This window comes from Gadus morhua, chromosome 17 (assembly GCF_902167405.1).
Source record: "Gadus morhua chromosome 17, gadMor3.0, whole genome shotgun sequence".
NCBI classification, from domain to species: domain Eukaryota; kingdom Metazoa; phylum Chordata; class Actinopteri; order Gadiformes; family Gadidae; genus Gadus; species Gadus morhua.
In genome coordinates, this window is record NC_044064.1 from 19,423,156 (window position 1) to 19,441,089 (window position 17,934).

Below are 17,934 nucleotides of genomic sequence, written 5' to 3' on the forward strand. Positions count from 1 at the left end.
TTTAAACTTGTTTGTTGATCTTCTAACATGTGTTAAAGTTTAATTTACTCACTGCTTTTTAAGTTATTCTTGTTGAATGTGATTTGTGTGGTATTTACATGTGTCTAACATGTGTTAAAGTTCAATTTACTCACTGCTTTTTAAGTTGATCTTCTATGGTTCTAACATTTTTTTAGTTTCAACTTACTCACTGCTTTTTACGTTATTCTTGTTGAATGTGATTTGTGTGGTTATTAATGTGCCGAAATATCTCAGTTGTGAGAGTGTTAGACTGATGATCTATATGTTCCTGGTTCGAACCCTGGTTTCGGCAGCTGTTCATCAGGCTAACCTGTACGGTCATATTTAAACCTGTGTGTTGATCTTCTAACATGTGTTAAAGTTCAATTAACTCACTGCTTTTTAAGTTATTCTTGTTGAATGTGATTTGTTTGGTTATTCACGTGCTGAAATAGCTCAGTTGGGAGAGCGTTAGAATGTAGATCTAAATGTCCCTGGTTCGATCCCTAGCTTCGGCAGCTGATCATCATTTGAATTTACTCACTGCTTTTTAAGTTATTCTTCTTGAATGTGATTTGCATGGTTATTAATGTGCCGAAATAGCTCAGTTGGGAGAGCGTTAGACTGAAGATCTATATGTCCCTGGTTCGAACGCTGGTTTCGGTAGCTAATCATCAGGTTAACCTGATTGGTAAATTTTAAAACCTGTGGGTTGATCTTCTAACATGTGTTGAATTTTAATTTACTCACTGCATTTTAAGTTATTCTTGTTGAATGTGATTTGTTTGACTATTAACGTGCCGAAATAGCTCAGTTGAGGGAGCGTTAGACTGAAGATCTAAATGTCCCTGGTTCGATCCCTGGTTTCGGCAGCTGATCATCAGGCTTACCTGTTTGGTCATTTTTAAACCTGTGGATTGATCTTCTAACATGTGTTGAATTTCAATTTACTCACTGCTTTTTAAGTTATTCTTCTTGAATGTGATTTGTATGGTTATTAATGTGACGAAATAGCTCAGTTGGGATAGCGTTAGACTGAAGATCTAAATGTCCCTGTTTTGATCACTGTTTTCGGCAGCAGATCATCCGGCAGCAGATCATTATTTCAATTTACTCACTGCTTTTTAAGTTATTCTTGTTGAATGTGATTTATATGGTTATTAATCTACCAAAAGAGCTCAGTTGGGAGGGCGTTAGACTGAAAATCTAAATGTACCTGGTTCGATCCCTGGTTTCGGCAGCTGATCATCAGGCTAACCTGTTTGGTCATTTTTAAACCTGTTGGTTGATCTACTAACATGTGTTAAATTTCAAATAACTCACTGCTTTTTAAGTTATTCATGTTGAATGTGATTTGTGTGATTATTAATGTGCCGAAATAGCTCAGTTGGGAGAGCGTTAGACTGAAGATCTAAATGTCCCTGGTTCGATCCCTGGTTTCGGCAGCTGATCATCCGGTAGCAGATCATTATTTCAATTTACTCACAGCTTTTTAAGTTATTCTTGTTGAATGTGATTTGTATGGTTATTAATGTGCCAAAAGAGCTCAGTTGGGAGAGCGTTAGACTGAAAATCTAAATGTACCTGGTTTGATCCCTGGTTTCGGCAGCTGATCATCTGGCTAACCTGTTTGGTCATTTTTAAACCTGTTGGTTGATCATCTAACATGTGTTAAATTTCAATTTACTCACTGCTTTTTAAGTTATTCTTCTTGAATGTGATTTGTATGATTATTAACGTGCCGAAATAGCTCAGTTGGGAGAGCGTTAGACTGAAGATCTAAATGTCCCTGGTTCGATCCTCTGGTTTCGGCAGCTGATCATCAGGCTAACCTGTTTGGTCATTTTTAAACCTGTTGGTTGATCTACTAACATGTGTTAAATTTCAAATTACTCACTGCTTTTTAAGTTATTCATGTTGAATGTGATTTGTGTGATTATTAATGTGACGAAATAGCTCAGTTGGGAGAGCGTTAGACTGAAGATATAAATGTCCCTGGTTCGATCACTGGTTTCGGCAGCTGATCATTCGGCAGCAGATCATTATTTCAATTTACTCACAGCTTTTTAAGTTATTCTTCTTGAATGTGATTTGTATGGTTATTAATGTGCCAAAAGAGCTCAGTTGGGAGAGCGTTGGACTGAAAATCTAAATGTACCTGGTTCGATCCCTGGTTTCGGCAGCTGCTCATCTGGCTAACCTGTTTGGTCATTTTTAAACCTGTTGGTTGATCATCTAACATGTGTTAAATTTCAATTTACTCACTGCTTTTTAAGTTATTCTTCTTGAATGTGATTTGTATGATTATTAACGTGCAGAAATAGCTCAGTTGGGGGGAGCGTTAGACTGAAGATCTAAATGTCCCTGGTTCGATTCCTGGTTTCGGCAGCTGATCATCTGGCTAACCTGTTTGGTCATTTTTAAACCTGTGGATTGATCTTCTAACATGTGTTGAATTTCAATTTACTCACTGCTTTTTAAGTTATTCTTCTTGAATGTGATTTGTATGGTTATTAATGTGACGAAATAGCTCAGTTGGGATAGCGTTTAGACTGAAGATCTAAATGTCCCTGTTTTGATCACTGGTTTCAGCAGCAGATCATCCGGCAGCAGATCATTATTTCAATTTACTCACTGCTTTTTAAGTTATTCTTGTTGAATGTGATTTATATGGTTATTAATGTGCCAAAAGAGCTCAGTTGGGAGAGCGTTAGACTGAAAATCTAAATGTACCTGGTTCGATCCCTGGTTTCGGCAGCTGATCATCTGGCTAACCTGTTTGGTCATTTTTAAACCTGTTGGTTGATCTACTAACATGTGTTAAATTTCAAATTACTCACTGCTTTTTAAGTTATTCATGTTAAATGTGATTTGTGTGGTTATTAATGTGGCGAAATAGCTCAGTTGGGAGAGCGTTAGACTGAAGATCTAAATGTCCCTGGTTCGATCCCTGGTTTCGGCAGCTGATCATCCGGCAGCAGATCATTATTTCAATTTACTCACAGCTTTTTAAGTTATTCTTGTTGAATGTGATTTGTATGGTTATTAATGTGCCAAAAGAGCTCAGTTGGGAGAGCGTTAGACTGAAAATCTAAATGTACCTGGTTTGATCCCTGGTTTCGGCAGCTGATCATCTGGCTAACCTGTTTGGTCATTTTTAAACCTGTTGGTTGATCATCTAACATGTGTTAAATTTCAATTTACTCACTGCTTTTTAAGTTATTCTTCTTGAATGTGATTTGTATGACTATTAACGTGCCGAAATAGCTCAGTTGGGAGAGCGTTAGACTGAAGATCTAAATGTCCCTGGTTCGATCCCTGGTTTCGGCAGCTGATCATCAGGCTAACCTGTTTGGTCATTTTTAAACCTGTTGGTTGATCTACTAACATGTGTTAAATTTCAAATTACTCACTGCTTTTTAAGTTATTCATGTTGAATGTGATTTGTGTGATTATTAATGTGACGAAATAGCTCAGTTGGGAGAGCGTTAGACTGAAGATATAAATGTCCCTGGTTCGATCACTGGTTTCGGCAGCTGATCATTCGGCAGCAGATCATTATTTCAATTTACTCACAGCTTTTTAAGTTATTCTTGTTGAATGTGATTTGTATGGTTATTAATGTGCCAAAAGAGCTCAGTTGGGAGAGCGTTAGACTGAAAATCTAAATGTACCTGGTTCGATCCCTGGTTTCGGCAGCTGCTCATCTGGCTAACCTGTTTGGTCATTTTTAAACCTGTTGGTTGATCATCTAACATGTGTTAAATTTCAATTTACTCACTGCTTTTTAAGTTATTCTTCTTGAATGTGATTTGTATGACTATTAACGTGCAGAAATAGCTCAGTCGGGGGAGCGTTAGACTGAAGATCTAAATGTCCCTGGTTCGATTCCTGGTTTCGGCAGCTGATCATCTGGCTAACCTGTTTGGTCATTTTTAAACCTGTGGATTGATCTTCTAACATGTGTTGAATTTCAATTTACTCACTGCTTTTTAAGTTATTCTTCTTGAATGTGATTTGTATGGTTATTAATGTGACGAAATAGCTCAGTTGGGATAGCGTTTAGACTGAAGATCTAAATGTCCCTGTTTTGATCACTGGTTTCGGCAGCAGATCATCCGGCAGCAGATCATTATTTCAATTTACTCACTGCTTTTTAAGTTATTCTTGTTGAATGTGATTTATATGGTTATTAATGTGCCAAAAGAGCTCAGTTGGGAGAGCGTTAGACTGAAAATCTAAATGTACCTGGTTCGATCCCTGGTTTCGGCAGCTGATCATCTGGCTAACCTGTTTGGTCATTTTTAAACCTGTTGGTTGATCTACTAACATGTGTTAAATTTCAAATTACTCACTGCTTTTTAAGTTATTCATGTTGAATGTGATTTGTGTGGTTATTAATGTGCCGAAATAGCTCAGTTGGGAGAGCGTTAGACTGAAGATCTAAATGTCCCTGGTTCGATCCCTGGTTTCGGCAGCTGATCATCCGGCAGCAGATCATTATTTCAATTTACTCACAGCTTTTTAAGTTATTCTTGTTGAATGTGATTTGTATGGTTATTAATGTGCCAAAAGAGCTCAGTTGGGAGAGCGTTAGACTGAAAATCTAAATGTACCTGGTTCGATCCCTGGTTTCGGCAGCTGATCATCTGGCTAACCTGTTTGGTCATTTTTAAACCTGTTGGTTGATCATCTAACATGTGTTAAATTTCAATTTACTCACTGCTTTTTAAGTTATTCTTCTTGAATGTGATTTGTATGACTATTATCGTGCCGAAATAGCTCAGTTGGGAGAGCGTTAGACTGAAGATCTAAATGTCCCTGGTTCGATCCCTGGTTTCGGCAGCTGATCATCAGGCTAACCTATTTGGTCATTTTTAAACCTGTTGGTTGATCTACTAACATGTGTTAAATTTCAAATTACTCACTGCTTTTTAAGTTATTCATGTTGAATGTGATTTGTGTGATTATTAATGTGCCGAAATAGCTCAGTTGGGAGAGCGTTAGACTGAAGATCTAAATGTCCCTGGTTCGATCACTGGTTTCGGCAGCTGATCATTCGGCAGCAGGATCATTATTTCAATTTACTCACAGCTTTTTAAGTTATTCTTGTTGAATGTGATTTGTATGGTTATTAATGTGCCGAAATAGCTCAGTTGGGAGAGCGTTAGACTGAAGATCTAAATGTCCCTGGTTCGATCCCTGGTTTCGGCAGCTGATCATCAGGCTAATCGGTTTGGTCATTTTTAAACCTGTTGGTTGATCTACTAACGTGTTAAATTTCAAATTACTCACTGCTTTTTAAGTTATTCATGTTGAATGTGATTTGTGTGATTATTAATATGCCGAAATAGCTCAGTTGGGAGAGCGTTAGACTGAAGATCTAAATGTCCCTGGTTCAATCACTGGTTTCGGCAGCTGATCATTCGGCAGCAGATCATTATTTCAATTTACTCACAGCTTTTTAAGTTATTCTTGTTGAATGTGATTTGTATGGTTATTAATGTGCCAAAAGAGCTCAGTTGGGAGAGCGTTAGACTGAAAAGCTAAATGTACCTGGTTCGATCCCTGGTTTCGGCAGCTGATCATCTGGCTAACCTGTTTGGTCATTTTTAAACCTGTTGGTTGATCATCTAACATGTGTTAAATTTCAATTTACTCACTGCTTTTTAAGTTATTCTTCTTGAATGTGATTTGTATGATTATTAATGTGCCGAAATAGCTCAGTTGGGAGAGCGTTAGACTGAAGATCTAAATGTCCCTGGTTCGATCACTGGTTTCGGCAGCTGATCATTCGGCAGCAGATCATTATTTCAATTTACTCACAGCTTTTTAAGTTATTCTTGTTGAATGTGATTTGTATGGTTATTAATGTGCCAAAAGAGCTCAGTTGGGAGAGCGTTAGACTGAAAATCTAAATGTACCTGGTTCGATCCCTGGTTTCGGCAGCTGATCATCTGGCTAACCTGTTTGGTCATTTTTAAACCTGTTGGTTGATCATCTAACATGTGTTAAATTTCAATTTACTCACTGCTTTTTAAGTTATTCTTCTTGAATGTGATTTGTATGACTATTAACGTGCCGAAATAGCTCAGTTGGGAGAGCGTTAGACTGAAGATCTAAATGTCCCTGGTTCGATCCCTGGTTTCGGCAGCTGATCATCAGGCTAACCTATTTGGTCATTTTTAAACCTGTTGGTTGATCTACTAACATGTGTTAAATTTCAATTTACTCACTGCTTTTTAAGTTATTCTTCTTGAATGTGATTTGTATGGTTATTAATGTGACGAAATAGCTCAGTTGGGATAGCGTTAGACTGAAGATCTAAATGTCCCTGTTTTGATCACTGGTTTCGGCAGCAGATCATCCGGCAGCAGATCATTATTTCAATTTACTCACTGCTTTTTAAGTTATTCTTGTTGAATGTGATTTGTATGGTTATTAATGTGCCGAAATAGCTCAGTTGGGAGAGCGTTAGACTGAAGATCTAAATGTCCCTGGTTCGATCCCTGGTTTCGGCAGCTGATCATCTGGCTAACCTGTTTGGTCATTTTTAAACCTGTTGGTTGATCTACTAACATGTGTTAAATTTCAAATTACTCACTGCTTTTTAAGTTATTCATGTTGAATGTGATTTGTGTGATTATTAATGTGCCGAAATAGCTCAGTTGGGAGAGCGTTAGACTGAAGATCTAAATGTCCCTGGTTCAATCACTGGTTTCGGCAGCTGATCATTCGGCAGCAGATCATTATTTCAATTTACTCACAGCTTTTTAAGTTATTCTTGTTGAATGTGATTTGTATGGTTATTAATGTGCCAAAAGAGCTCAGTTGGGAGAGCGTTAGACTGAAAAGCTAAATGTACCTGGTTCGATCCCTGGTTTCGGCAGCTGATCATCTGGCTAACCTGTTTGGTCATTTTTAAACCTGTTGGTTGATCATCTAACATGTGTTAAATTTCAATTTACTCACTGCTTTTTAAGTTATTCTTCTTGAATGTGATTTGTACGACTATTAATGTGCCGAAATAGCTCAGTTGGGGAGCGTTAGACTGAAGATATAAATGTCCCTGGTTCGATCACTGGTTTCGGCAGCTGATCATTCGGCAGCAGATCATTATTTCAATTTACTCACAGCTTTTTAAGTTATTCTTCTTGAATGTGATTTGTATGGTTATTAATGTGCCAAAAGAGCTCAGTTGGGAGAGCGTTAGACTGAAAATCTAAATGTACCTGGTTCGATGCCTGGTTTCGGCAGCTGATCATCTGGCTAACCTGTTTGGTCATTTTTAAACCTGTTGGTTGATCATCTAACATGTGTTAAATTTCAATTTACTCACTGCTTTTTAAGTTATTCTTCTTGAATGTGATTTGTATGACTATTAACGTGCAGAAATAGCTCAGTTGGGGGAGCGTTAGACTGAAGATCTAAATGTCCCTGGTTCGATCCCTGGTTTCGGCAGCTGATCATCTGGCTAACCTGTTTGGTCATTTTTAAACCTGTGGATTGATCTTCTAACATGTGTTGAATTTCAATTTACTCACTGCTTTTTAAGTTATTCTTCTTGAATGTGATTTGTATGGTTATTAATGTGACGAAATAGCTCAGTTGGGATAGCGTTTAGACTGAAGATCTAAATGTCCCTGTTTTGATCACTGGTTTCGGCAGCAGATCATCCGGCAGCAGATCATTATTTCAATTTACTCACTGCTTTTTAAGTTATTCTTGTTGAATGTGATTTATATGGTTATTAATGTGCCAAAAGAGCTCAGTTGGGAGAGCGTTAGACTGAAAATCTAAATGTACCTGGTTCGATCCCTGGTTTCGGCAGCTGATCATCTGGCTAACCTGTTTGGTCATTTTTAAACCTGTTGGTTGATCTACTAACATGTGTTAAATTTCAAATTACTCACTGCTTTTTAAGTTATTCATGTTGAATGTGATTTGTGTGGTTATTAATGTGCCGAAATAGCTCAGTTGGGAGAGCGTTAGACTGAAGATCTAAATGTCCCTGGTTCGATCCCTGGTTTCGGCAGCTGATCATCCGGCAGCAGATCATTATTTCAATTTACTCACAGCTTTTTAAGTTATTCTTGTTGAATGTGATTTGTATGGTTATCAATGTGCCAAAAGAGCTCAGTTGGGAGAGCGTTAGACTGAAAATCTAAATGTACCTGGTTTGATCCCTGGTTTCGGCAGCTGATCATCTGGCTAACCTGTTTGGTCATTTTTAAACCTGTTGGTTGATCATCTAACATGTGTTAAATTTCAATTTACTCACTGCTTTTTAAGTTATTCTTCTTGAATGTGATTTGTATGACTATTAACGTGCCGAAATAGCTCAGTTGGGAGAGCGTTAGACTGAAGATCTAAATGTCCCTGGTTCGATCCCTGGTTTCGGCAGCTGATCATCAGGCTAACCTGTTTGGTCATTTTTAAACCTGTTGGTTGATCTACTAACATGTGTTAAATTTCAAATTACTCACTGCTTTTTAAGTTATTCATGTTGAATGTGATTTGTGTGATTATTAATGTGCCGAAATAGCTCAGTTGGGAGAGCGTTAGACTGAAGATATAAATGTCCCTGGTTCGATCACTGGTTTCGGCAGCTGATCATTCGGCAGCAGATCATTATTTCAATTTACTCACAGCTTTTTAAGTTATTCTTGTTGAATGTGATTTGTATGGTTATTAATGTGCCAAAAGAGCTCAGTTGGGAGAGCGTTAGACTGAAAATCTAAATGTACCTGGTTTGATCCCTGGTTTCGGCAGCTGATCATCTGGCTAACCTGTTTGGTCATTTTTAAACCTGTTGGTTGATCATCTAACATGTGTTAAATTTCAATTTACTCACTGCTTTTTAAGTTATTCTTCTTGAATGTGATTTGTATGACTATTAACGTGCCGAAATAGCTCAGTTGGGAGAGCGTTAGACTGAAGATCTAAATGTCCCTGGTTCGATCCCTGGTTTCGGCAGCTGATCATCAGGCAAATCTGTTTGGTCATTTTTAAACCTGTTGGTTGATCTACTAACATGTGTTAAATTTCTAATTACTCACTGCTTTTTAAGTTATTCATGTTGAATGTGATTTCTGTGATTATTAATGTGCCGAAATAGCTCAGTTGGGAGAGCGTTAGACTGAAGATCTAAATGTCCCTGGTTCAATCACTGGTTTCGGCAGCTGATCATTCGGCAGCAGATCATTATTTCAATTTACTCACAGCTTTTTAAGTTATTCTTGTTGAATGTGATTTGTATGGTTATTAATGTGCCAAAAGAGCTCAGTTGGGAGAGCGTTAGACTGAAAATCTAAATGTACCTGGTTCGATCCCTGGTTTCGGCAGCTGATCATCTGGCTAACCTGTTTGGTCATTTTTAAACCAGTTGGTTGATCATCTAACATGTGTTAAATTTCAATTTACTCACTGCTTTTTAAGTTATTCTTCTTGAATGTGATTTGTACGACTATTAATGTGCCGAAATAGCTCAGTTGGGGAGCGTTAGACTGAAGATATAAATGTCCCTGGTTCGATCACTGGTTTCGGCAGCTGATCATTCGGCAGCAGATCATTATTTCAATTTACTCACAGCTTTTTAAGTTATTCTTCTTGAATGTGATTTGTATGGTTATTAATGTGCCAAAAGAGCTCAGTTGGGAGAGCGTTAGACTGAAAATCTAAATGTACCTGGTTCGATGCCTGGTTTCGGCAGCTGCTCATCTGACTAACCTGTTTGGTCATTTTTAAACCTGTTGGTTGATCATCTAACATGTGTTAAATTTCAATTTACTCACTGCTTTTTAAGTTATTCTTCTTGAATGTGATTTGTATGACTATTAACGTGCAGAAATAGCTCAGTTGGGGGAGCGTTAGACTGAAGATCTAAATGTCCCTGGTTCGATCCCTGGTTTCGGCAGCTGATCATCTGGCTAACCTGTTTGGTCATTTTTAAACCTGTGGATTGATCTTCTAACATGTGTTGAATTTCAATTTACTCACTGCTTTTTAAGTTATTCTTCTTGAATGTGATTTGTGTGATTATTAATGTGCCGAAATAGCTCAGTTGGGGGAGCGTTAGACTGAAGATCTAAATGTCCCTGGTTCAATCACTGGTTTCGGCAGCTGATCATTCGGCAGCAGATCATTATTTCAATTTACTCACAGCTTTTTAAGTTATTCTTGTTGAATGTGATTTGTCTGGTTATTAATGTGCCAAAAGAGCTCAGTTGGGAGAGCGTTAGACTGAAAATCTAAATGTAGCTGGTTCGATCCCTGGTTTCGGCAGCTGATCATCTGGCTAACCTGTTTGGTCATTTTTAAACCTGTTGGTTGATCATCTAACATGTGTTAAATTTCAATTTACTCACTGCTTTTTAAGTTATTCTTATTGAATGTGATTTGTACGACTATTAATGTGCCGAAATAGCTCAGTTGGGGAGCGTTAGACTGAAGATATAAATGTCCCTGGTTCGATCACTGGTTTCGGCAGCTGATCATTCGGCAGCAGATCATTATTTCAATTTACTCACAGCTTTTTAAGTTATTCTTCTTGAATGTGATTTGTATGGTTATTAATGTGCCGAAATAGCTCAGTTGGGAGAGAGTTAGAGTGAAGATCTAAATGTCCCTGGTTCGATCCCTGGTTTCGGCAGCTGATCATCAGGCTAACCTGTTTGGTCATTTTTAAACCTGTTGGTTGATCTACTAACATGTGTTAAATTTCAAATTACTCACTGCTTTTTAAGTTATTCATGTTGAATGTGATTTGTGTGATTATTAATGTGCCGAAATAGCTCAGTTGGGAGAGCGTTAGACTGAAGATATAAATGTCCCTGGTTCGATCACTGGTTTCGGCAGCTGATCATTCGGCAGCAGATCATTATTTCAATTTACTCACAGCTTTTTAAGTTATTCTTGTTGAATGTGATTTGTATGGTTATTAATGTGCCAAAAGAGCTCAGTTGGGAGAGCGTTAGACTGAAAATCTAAATGTACCTGGTTCGATCCCTGGTTTCGGCAGCTGCTCATCTGGGTAACCTGTTTGGTCATTTTTAAACCTGTTGGTTGATCATCTAACATGTGTTAAATTTCAATTTACTCACTGCTTTTTAAGTTATTCTTCTTGAATGTGATTTGTATGACTATTAACGTGCAGAAATAGCTCAGTCAGGGGAGCGTTAGACTGAAGATCTAAATGTCCCTGGTTTGATTCCTGGTTTCGGCAGCTGATCATCTGGCTAACCTGTTTGGTCATTTTTAAACCTGTGGATTGATCTTCTAACATGTGTTGAATTTCAATTTACTCACTGCTTTTTAAGTTATTCTTCTTGAATGTGATTTGTATGGTTATTAATGTGACGAAATAGCTCAGTTGGGATAGCGTTTAGACTGAAGATCTAAATGTCCCTGTTTTGATCACTGGTTTCGGCAGCAGATCATCCGGCAGCAGATCATTATTTCAATTTACTCACTGCTTTTTAAGTTATTCTTGTTGAATGTGATTTATATGGTTATTAATGTGCCAAAAGAGCTCAGTTGGGAGAGCGTTAGACTGAAAATCTAAATGTACCTGGTTCGATCCCTGGTTTCGGCAGCTGATCATCTGGCTAACCTGTTTGGTCATTTTTAAACCTGTTGGTTGATCTACTAACATGTGTTAAATTTCAAATTACTCACTGCTTTTTAAGTTATTCATGTTGAATGTGATTTGTGTGGTTATTAATGTGCCGAAATAGCTCAGTTGGGAGAGCGTTAGACTGAAGATCTAAATGTCCCTGGTTCGATCCCTGGTTTCGGCAGCTGATCATCCGGCAGCAGATCATTATTTCAATTTACTCACAGCTTTTTAAGTTATTCTTGTTGAATGTGATTTGTATGGTTATTAATGTGCCAAAAGAGCTCAGTTGGGAGAGCGTTAGACTGAAAATCTAAATGTACCTGGTTTGATCCCTGGTTTCGGCAGCTGATCATCTGGCTAACCTGTTTGGTCATTTTTAAACCTGTTGGTTGATCATCTAACATGTGTTAAATTTCAATTTACTCACTGCTTTTTAAGTTATTCTTCTTGAATGTGATTTGTATGACTATTAACGTGCCGAAATAGCTCAGTTGGGAGAGCGTTAGACTGAAGATCTAAATGTCCCTGGTTCGATCCCTGGTTTCGGCAGCTGATCATCAGGCTAACCTATTTGGTCATTTTTAAACCTGTTGGTTGATCTACTAACATGTGTTAAATTTCAAATTACTCACTGCTTTTTAAGTTATTCATGTTGAATGTGATTTGTGTGATTATTAATGTGCCGAAATAGCTCAGTTGGGAGAGCGTTAGACTGAAGATCTAAATGTCCCTGGTTCGATCATTGGTTTCGGCAGCTGATCATTCGGCAGCGGATCATTATTTCAATTTACTCACAGCTTTTTAAGTTATTCTTGTTGAATGTGATTTGTATGGTTATTAACGTGCCGAAATAGCTCAGTTGGGAGAGCGTTAGACTGAAGATCTAAATGTCCCTGGTTCGATCCCTGGTTTCGGCAGCTGATCATCAGGCTAATCGGTTTGGTCATTTTTAAACCTGTTGGTTGATCTACTAACATGTGTTAAATTTCAAATTACTCACTGCTTTTTAAGTTATTCATGTTGAATGTGATTTGTGTGATTATTAATATGCCGAAATAGCTCAGTTGGGAGAGCGTTAGACTGAAGATCTAAATGTCCCTGGTTCAATCACTGGTTTCGGCAGCTGATCATTCGGCAGCAGATCATTATTTCAATTTACTCACAGCTTTTTAAGTTATTCTTGTTGAATGTGATTTGTATGGTTATTAATGTGCCAAAAGAGCTCAGTTGGGAGAGCGTTAGACTGAAAAGCTAAATGTACCTGGTTCGATCCCTGGTTTCGGCAGCTGATCATCTGGCTAACCTGTTTGGTCATTTTTAAACCTGTTGGTTGATCATCTAACATGAGTTAAATTTCAATTTACTCACTGCTTTTTAAGTTATTCTTCTTGAATGTGATTTGTACGACTATTAATGTGCCGAAATAGCTCAGTTGGGGAGCGTTAGACTGAAGATATAAATGTCCCTGGTTCGATCACTGGTTTCGGCAGCTGATCATTCGGCAGCAGATCATTATTTCAATTTACTCACAGCTTTTTAAGTTATTCTTGTTGAATGTGATTTGTATGGTTATTAATGTGCCAAAAGAGCTCAGTTGGGAGAGCGTTAGACTGAAAATCTAAATGTACCTGGTTCGATCCCTGGTTTCGGCAGCTGATCATCTGGCTAACCTGTTTGTTCATTTTTAAACCTGTTGGTTGATCATCTAACATGTGTTAAATTTCAATTTACTCACTGCTTTTTAAGTTATTCTTCTTGAATGTGATTTGTATGACTATTAACGTGCCGAAATAGCTCAGTTGGGAGAGCGTTAGACTGAAGATCTAAATGTCCCTGGTTCGATCCCTGGTTTCGGCAGCTGATCATCAGGCTAACCTATTTGGTCATTTTTAAACCTGTTGGTTGATCTACTAACATGTGTTAAATTTCAAATTACTCACTGCTTTTTAAGTTATTCATGTTGAATGTGATTTGTGTGATTATTAATGTGCCGAAATAGCTCAGTTGGGAGAGCGTTAGACTGAAGATCTAAATGTCCCTGGTTCGATCATTGGTTTCGGCAGCTGATCATTCGGCAGCGGATCATTATTTCAATTTACTCACAGCTTTTTAAGTTATTCTTGTTGAATGTGATTTGTATGGTTATTAACGTGCCGAAATAGCTCAGTTGGGAGAGCGTTAGACTGAAGATCTAAATGTCCCTGGTTCGATCCCTGGTTTCGGCAGCTGATCATCAGGCTAATCGGTTTGGTCATTTTTAAACCTGTTGGTTGATCTACTAACGTGTTAAATTTCAAATTACTCACTGCTTTTTAAGTTATTCATGTTGAATGTGATTTGTGTGATTATTAATGTGCCGAAATAGCTCAGTTGGGAGAGCGTTAGACTGAAGATCTAAATGTCCCTGGTTCAATCACTGGTTTCGGCAGCTGATCATTCGGCAGCAGATCATTATTTCAATTTACTCACAGCTTTTTAAGTTATTCTTGTTGAATGTGATTTGTATGGTTATTAATGTGCCAAAAGAGCTCAGTTGGGAGAGCGTTAGACTGAAAAGCTAAATGTACCTGGTTCGATCCCTGGTTTCGGCAGCTGATCATCTGGCTAACCTGTTTGGTCATTTTTAAACCTGTTGGTTGATCATCTAACATGTGTTAAATTTCAATTTACTCACTGCTTTTTAAGTTATTCTTCTTGAATGTGATTTGTACGACTATTAATGTGCCGAAATAGCTCAGTTGGGGAGCGTTAGACTGAAGATATAAATGTCCCTGGTTCGATCACTGGTTTCGGCAGCTGATCATTCGGCAGCAGATCATTATTTCAATTTACTCACAGCTTTTTAAGTTATTCTTCTTGAATGTGATTTGTATGGTTATTAATGTGCCAAAAGAGCTCAGTTGGGAGAGCGTTAGACTGAAAATCTAAATGTACCTGGTTCGATGCCTGGTTTCGGCAGCTGCTCATCTGGCTAACCTGTTTGGTCATTTTTAAACCTGTTGGTTGATCATCTAACATGTGTTAAATTTCAATTTACTCACTGCTTTTTAAGTTATTCTTCTTGAATGTGATTTGTATGACTATTAACGTGCAGAAATAGCTCAGTTGGGGGAGCGTTAGACTGAAGATCTAAATGTCCCTGGTTCGATCCCTGGTTTCGGCAGCTGATCATCTGGCTAACCTGTTTGGTCATTTTTAAACCTGTGGATTGATCTTCTAACATGTGTTGAATTTCAATTTACTCACTGCTTTTTAAGTTATTCTTCTTGAATGTGATTTGTATGGTTATTAATGTGACGAAATAGCTCAGTTGGGATAGCGTTTAGACTGAAGATCTAAATGTCCCTGTTTTGATCACTGGTTTCGGCAGCAGATCATCCGGCAGCAGATCATTATTTCAATTTACTCACTGCTTTTTAAGTTATTCTTGTTGAATGTGATTTATATGGTTATTAATGTGCCAAAAGAGCTCAGTTGGGAGAGCGTTAGACTGAAAATCTAAATGTACCTGGTTCGATCCCTGGTTTCGGCAGCTGATCATCTGGCTAACCTGTTTGGTCATTTTTAAACCTGTTGGTTGATCTACTAACATGTGTTAAATTTCAAATTACTCACTGCTTTTTAAGTTATTCATGTTGAATGTGATTTGTGTGGTTATTAATGTGCCGAAATAGCTCAGTTGGGAGAGCGTTAGACTGAAGATCTAAATGTCCCTGGTTCGATCCCTGGTTTCGGCAGCTGATCATCCGGCAGCAGATCATTATTTCAATTTACTCACAGCTTTTTAAGTTATTCTTGTTGAATGTGATTTGTATGGTTATTAATGTGCCAAAAGAGCTCAGTTGGGAGAGCGTTAGACTGAAAATCTAAATGTACCTGGTTTGATCCCTGGTTTCGGCAGCTGATCATCTGGCTAACCTGTTTGGTCATTTTTAAACCTGTTGGTTGATCATCTAACATGTGTTAAATTTCAATTTACTCACTGCTTTTTAAGTTATTCTTCTTGAATGTGATTTGTATGACTATTAACGTGCCGAAATAGCTCAGTTGGGAGAGCGTTAGACTGAAGATCTAAATGTCCCTGGTTCGATCCCTGGTTTCGGCAGCTGATCATCAGGCTAACCTGTTTGGTCATTTTTAAACCTGTTGGTTGATCTACTAACATGTGTTAAATTTCAAATTACTCACTGCTTTTTAAGTTATTCATGTTGAATGTGATTTGTGTGATTATTAATGTGCCGAAATAGCTCAGTTGGGAGAGCGTTAGACTGAAGATATAAATGTCCCTGGTTCGATCACTGGTTTCGGCAGCTGATCATTCGGCAGCAGATCATTATTTCAATTTACTCACAGCTTTTTAAGTTATTCTTGTTGAATGTGATTTGTATGGTTATTAATGTGCCAAAAGAGCTCAGTTGGGAGAGCGTTAGACTGAAAATCTAAATGTACCTGGTTCGATCCCTGGTTTCGGCAGCTGCTCATCTGGCTAACCTGTTTGGTCATTTTTAAACCTGTTGGTTGATCATCTAACATGTGTTAAATTTCAATTTACTCACTGCTTTTTAAGTTATTCTTCTTGAATGTGATTTGTATGACTATTAACGTGCAGAAATAGCTCAGTCGGGGGAGCGTTAGACTGAAGATCTATATGTCCCTGGTTCGATTCCTGGTTTCGGCAGCTGATCATCTGGCTAACCTATTTGGTCATTTGTAAACCTGTGGATTGATCTTCTAACATGTGTTGAATTTCAATTTACTCACTGCTTTTTAAGTTATTCTTCTTGAATGTGATTTGTATGGTTATTAATGTGACGAAATAGCTCAGTTGGGATAGCGTTTAGACTGAAGATCTAAATGTCCCTGTTTTGATCACTGGTTTCGGCAGCAGATCATCCGGCAGCAGATCATTATTTCAATTTACTCACTGCTTTTTAAGTTATTCTTGTTGAATGTGATTTATATGGTTATTAATGTGCCAAAAGAGCTCAGTTGGGAGAGCGTTAGACTGAAGATCTAAATGTACCTGGTTCGATCCCTGGTTTCGGCAGCTGATCATCAGGCTAATCCTGTTTGGTCATTTTTAAACCTGTTGGTTGATCTACTAACATGTGTTAAATTTCAAATTACTCACTGCTTTTTAAGTTATTCATGTTGAATGTGATTTGTGTGATTATTAATGTGCCGAAATAGCTCAGTTGGGAGAGCGTTAGACTGAAGATCTAAATGTCCCTGGTTCGATCACTGGTTTCGGCAGCTGATCATTCGGCAGCAGATCATTATTTCAATTTACTCACAGCTTTTTAAGTTATTCTTGTTGAATGTGATTTGTATGGTTATTAATGTGCCAAAAGAGCTCAGTTGGGAGAGCGTTAGACTGAAAATCTAAATGTACCTGGTTCGATGCCTGGTTTCGGCAGCTGCTCATCTGGCTAACCTGTTTGGTCATTTTTAAACCTGTTGGTTGATCATCTAACATGTGTTAAATTTCAATTTACTCACTGCTTTTTAAGTTATTCTTCTTGAATGTGATTTGTATGACTATTAACGTGCAGAAATAGCTCAGTTGGGGGAGCGTTAGACTGAAGATCTAAATGTTCCTGGTTCGATCCCTGGTTTCGGCAGCTGATCATCTGGCTAACCTGTTTGGTCATTTTTAAACCTGTGGATTGATCTTCTAACATGTGTTGAATTTCAATTTACTCACTGCTTTTTAAGTTATTCTTCTTGAATGTGATTTGTGTGATTATTAATGTGCCGAAATAGCTCAGTTGGGAGAGCGTTAGACTGAAGATCTAAATGTCCCTTGGTTCGATCACTGGTTTCGGCAGCTGATCATTCGGCAGCAGATCATTATTTCAATTTACTCACAGCTTTTTAAGTTATTCTTGTTGAATGTGATTTGTATGGTTATTAATGTGCCAAAAGAGCTCAGTTGGGAGAGCGTTAGACTGAAAATCTAAATGTACCTGGTTCGATCCCTGGTTTCGGCAGCTGATCATCTGGCTAACCTGTTTGGTCATTTTTAAACCTGTTGGTTGATCATCTAACATGTGTTAAATTTCAATTTACTCACTGCTTTTTAAGTTATTCTTCTTGAATGTGATTTGTACGACTATTAATGTGCCGAAATAGCTCAGTTGGGGAGCGTTAGACTGAAGATATAAATGTCCCTGGTTCGATCACTGGTTTCGGCAGCTGATCATTCGGCAGCAGATCATTATTTCAATTTACTCACAGCTTTTTAAGTTATTCTTCTTGAATGTGATTTGTATGGTTATTAATGTGCCAAAAGAGCTCAGTTGGGAGAGCGTTAGACT

General features: G+C 37.9%; 40 non-coding genes across 40 annotated transcripts; all 40 read left to right on the plus strand.

Annotated features, from left to right (window-relative positions):
* The first annotated feature begins 240 nt into the window (after positions 1–240).
* On the plus strand, positions 241–313 carry trnai-gau (transfer RNA isoleucine (anticodon GAU)). The gene has a single exon. It is a non-coding gene; the product is annotated as a tRNA-Ile (tRNA).
* Positions 314–799: 486 nt separating this feature from the next.
* trnaf-gaa (transfer RNA phenylalanine (anticodon GAA)) lies at positions 800–872 on the plus strand. The gene has a single exon. It is a non-coding gene; the product is annotated as a tRNA-Phe (tRNA).
* Positions 873–1,372: 500 nt separating this feature from the next.
* Positions 1,373–1,445, plus strand: trnaf-gaa (transfer RNA phenylalanine (anticodon GAA)). Its single transcript has one exon. It is a non-coding gene; the product is annotated as a tRNA-Phe (tRNA).
* A 295-nt stretch (positions 1,446–1,740) lies between these two features.
* trnaf-gaa (transfer RNA phenylalanine (anticodon GAA)) lies at positions 1,741–1,814 on the plus strand. Its single transcript has one exon. It is a non-coding gene; the product is annotated as a tRNA-Phe (tRNA).
* Positions 1,815–2,314: 500 nt separating this feature from the next.
* Positions 2,315–2,388, plus strand: trnaf-gaa (transfer RNA phenylalanine (anticodon GAA)). The gene has a single exon. It is a non-coding gene; the product is annotated as a tRNA-Phe (tRNA).
* Positions 2,389–2,889: 501 nt separating this feature from the next.
* trnaf-gaa (transfer RNA phenylalanine (anticodon GAA)) lies at positions 2,890–2,962 on the plus strand. Its single transcript has one exon. It is a non-coding gene; the product is annotated as a tRNA-Phe (tRNA).
* A 295-nt stretch (positions 2,963–3,257) lies between these two features.
* On the plus strand, positions 3,258–3,330 carry trnaf-gaa (transfer RNA phenylalanine (anticodon GAA)). Its single transcript has one exon. It is a non-coding gene; the product is annotated as a tRNA-Phe (tRNA).
* A 500-nt stretch (positions 3,331–3,830) lies between these two features.
* trnaf-gaa (transfer RNA phenylalanine (anticodon GAA)) lies at positions 3,831–3,903 on the plus strand. Its single transcript has one exon. It is a non-coding gene; the product is annotated as a tRNA-Phe (tRNA).
* A 501-nt stretch (positions 3,904–4,404) lies between these two features.
* Positions 4,405–4,477, plus strand: trnaf-gaa (transfer RNA phenylalanine (anticodon GAA)). The gene has a single exon. It is a non-coding gene; the product is annotated as a tRNA-Phe (tRNA).
* A 295-nt stretch (positions 4,478–4,772) lies between these two features.
* trnaf-gaa (transfer RNA phenylalanine (anticodon GAA)) lies at positions 4,773–4,845 on the plus strand. Its single transcript has one exon. It is a non-coding gene; the product is annotated as a tRNA-Phe (tRNA).
* A 132-nt stretch (positions 4,846–4,977) lies between these two features.
* On the plus strand, positions 4,978–5,050 carry trnaf-gaa (transfer RNA phenylalanine (anticodon GAA)). Its single transcript has one exon. It is a non-coding gene; the product is annotated as a tRNA-Phe (tRNA).
* A 91-nt stretch (positions 5,051–5,141) lies between these two features.
* Positions 5,142–5,214, plus strand: trnaf-gaa (transfer RNA phenylalanine (anticodon GAA)). Its single transcript has one exon. It is a non-coding gene; the product is annotated as a tRNA-Phe (tRNA).
* A 130-nt stretch (positions 5,215–5,344) lies between these two features.
* trnaf-gaa (transfer RNA phenylalanine (anticodon GAA)) lies at positions 5,345–5,417 on the plus strand. The gene has a single exon. It is a non-coding gene; the product is annotated as a tRNA-Phe (tRNA).
* Positions 5,418–5,712: 295 nt separating this feature from the next.
* Positions 5,713–5,785, plus strand: trnaf-gaa (transfer RNA phenylalanine (anticodon GAA)). Its single transcript has one exon. It is a non-coding gene; the product is annotated as a tRNA-Phe (tRNA).
* A 295-nt stretch (positions 5,786–6,080) lies between these two features.
* Positions 6,081–6,153, plus strand: trnaf-gaa (transfer RNA phenylalanine (anticodon GAA)). The gene has a single exon. It is a non-coding gene; the product is annotated as a tRNA-Phe (tRNA).
* Positions 6,154–6,448: 295 nt separating this feature from the next.
* On the plus strand, positions 6,449–6,521 carry trnaf-gaa (transfer RNA phenylalanine (anticodon GAA)). Its single transcript has one exon. It is a non-coding gene; the product is annotated as a tRNA-Phe (tRNA).
* Positions 6,522–6,653: 132 nt separating this feature from the next.
* trnaf-gaa (transfer RNA phenylalanine (anticodon GAA)) lies at positions 6,654–6,726 on the plus strand. Its single transcript has one exon. It is a non-coding gene; the product is annotated as a tRNA-Phe (tRNA).
* A 662-nt stretch (positions 6,727–7,388) lies between these two features.
* Positions 7,389–7,461, plus strand: trnaf-gaa (transfer RNA phenylalanine (anticodon GAA)). The gene has a single exon. It is a non-coding gene; the product is annotated as a tRNA-Phe (tRNA).
* A 501-nt stretch (positions 7,462–7,962) lies between these two features.
* Positions 7,963–8,035, plus strand: trnaf-gaa (transfer RNA phenylalanine (anticodon GAA)). The gene has a single exon. It is a non-coding gene; the product is annotated as a tRNA-Phe (tRNA).
* A 295-nt stretch (positions 8,036–8,330) lies between these two features.
* Positions 8,331–8,403, plus strand: trnaf-gaa (transfer RNA phenylalanine (anticodon GAA)). Its single transcript has one exon. It is a non-coding gene; the product is annotated as a tRNA-Phe (tRNA).
* Positions 8,404–8,535: 132 nt separating this feature from the next.
* Positions 8,536–8,608, plus strand: trnaf-gaa (transfer RNA phenylalanine (anticodon GAA)). The gene has a single exon. It is a non-coding gene; the product is annotated as a tRNA-Phe (tRNA).
* A 295-nt stretch (positions 8,609–8,903) lies between these two features.
* On the plus strand, positions 8,904–8,976 carry trnaf-gaa (transfer RNA phenylalanine (anticodon GAA)). The gene has a single exon. It is a non-coding gene; the product is annotated as a tRNA-Phe (tRNA).
* A 132-nt stretch (positions 8,977–9,108) lies between these two features.
* trnaf-gaa (transfer RNA phenylalanine (anticodon GAA)) lies at positions 9,109–9,181 on the plus strand. The gene has a single exon. It is a non-coding gene; the product is annotated as a tRNA-Phe (tRNA).
* Positions 9,182–9,843: 662 nt separating this feature from the next.
* trnaf-gaa (transfer RNA phenylalanine (anticodon GAA)) lies at positions 9,844–9,916 on the plus strand. Its single transcript has one exon. It is a non-coding gene; the product is annotated as a tRNA-Phe (tRNA).
* Positions 9,917–10,578: 662 nt separating this feature from the next.
* trnaf-gaa (transfer RNA phenylalanine (anticodon GAA)) lies at positions 10,579–10,651 on the plus strand. Its single transcript has one exon. It is a non-coding gene; the product is annotated as a tRNA-Phe (tRNA).
* Positions 10,652–10,783: 132 nt separating this feature from the next.
* trnaf-gaa (transfer RNA phenylalanine (anticodon GAA)) lies at positions 10,784–10,856 on the plus strand. Its single transcript has one exon. It is a non-coding gene; the product is annotated as a tRNA-Phe (tRNA).
* An 869-nt stretch (positions 10,857–11,725) lies between these two features.
* trnaf-gaa (transfer RNA phenylalanine (anticodon GAA)) lies at positions 11,726–11,798 on the plus strand. Its single transcript has one exon. It is a non-coding gene; the product is annotated as a tRNA-Phe (tRNA).
* Positions 11,799–12,093: 295 nt separating this feature from the next.
* Positions 12,094–12,166, plus strand: trnaf-gaa (transfer RNA phenylalanine (anticodon GAA)). The gene has a single exon. It is a non-coding gene; the product is annotated as a tRNA-Phe (tRNA).
* A 132-nt stretch (positions 12,167–12,298) lies between these two features.
* Positions 12,299–12,371, plus strand: trnaf-gaa (transfer RNA phenylalanine (anticodon GAA)). The gene has a single exon. It is a non-coding gene; the product is annotated as a tRNA-Phe (tRNA).
* Positions 12,372–12,461: 90 nt separating this feature from the next.
* On the plus strand, positions 12,462–12,534 carry trnaf-gaa (transfer RNA phenylalanine (anticodon GAA)). The gene has a single exon. It is a non-coding gene; the product is annotated as a tRNA-Phe (tRNA).
* A 132-nt stretch (positions 12,535–12,666) lies between these two features.
* On the plus strand, positions 12,667–12,739 carry trnaf-gaa (transfer RNA phenylalanine (anticodon GAA)). The gene has a single exon. It is a non-coding gene; the product is annotated as a tRNA-Phe (tRNA).
* A 662-nt stretch (positions 12,740–13,401) lies between these two features.
* On the plus strand, positions 13,402–13,474 carry trnaf-gaa (transfer RNA phenylalanine (anticodon GAA)). Its single transcript has one exon. It is a non-coding gene; the product is annotated as a tRNA-Phe (tRNA).
* A 132-nt stretch (positions 13,475–13,606) lies between these two features.
* trnaf-gaa (transfer RNA phenylalanine (anticodon GAA)) lies at positions 13,607–13,679 on the plus strand. Its single transcript has one exon. It is a non-coding gene; the product is annotated as a tRNA-Phe (tRNA).
* A 90-nt stretch (positions 13,680–13,769) lies between these two features.
* Positions 13,770–13,842, plus strand: trnaf-gaa (transfer RNA phenylalanine (anticodon GAA)). Its single transcript has one exon. It is a non-coding gene; the product is annotated as a tRNA-Phe (tRNA).
* A 130-nt stretch (positions 13,843–13,972) lies between these two features.
* trnaf-gaa (transfer RNA phenylalanine (anticodon GAA)) lies at positions 13,973–14,045 on the plus strand. Its single transcript has one exon. It is a non-coding gene; the product is annotated as a tRNA-Phe (tRNA).
* Positions 14,046–14,707: 662 nt separating this feature from the next.
* Positions 14,708–14,780, plus strand: trnaf-gaa (transfer RNA phenylalanine (anticodon GAA)). The gene has a single exon. It is a non-coding gene; the product is annotated as a tRNA-Phe (tRNA).
* Positions 14,781–15,281: 501 nt separating this feature from the next.
* trnaf-gaa (transfer RNA phenylalanine (anticodon GAA)) lies at positions 15,282–15,354 on the plus strand. The gene has a single exon. It is a non-coding gene; the product is annotated as a tRNA-Phe (tRNA).
* A 295-nt stretch (positions 15,355–15,649) lies between these two features.
* Positions 15,650–15,722, plus strand: trnaf-gaa (transfer RNA phenylalanine (anticodon GAA)). The gene has a single exon. It is a non-coding gene; the product is annotated as a tRNA-Phe (tRNA).
* Positions 15,723–15,854: 132 nt separating this feature from the next.
* Positions 15,855–15,927, plus strand: trnaf-gaa (transfer RNA phenylalanine (anticodon GAA)). Its single transcript has one exon. It is a non-coding gene; the product is annotated as a tRNA-Phe (tRNA).
* Positions 15,928–16,797: 870 nt separating this feature from the next.
* Positions 16,798–16,870, plus strand: trnaf-gaa (transfer RNA phenylalanine (anticodon GAA)). Its single transcript has one exon. It is a non-coding gene; the product is annotated as a tRNA-Phe (tRNA).
* The last annotated feature ends 1,064 nt before the right edge of the window (positions 16,871–17,934 follow it).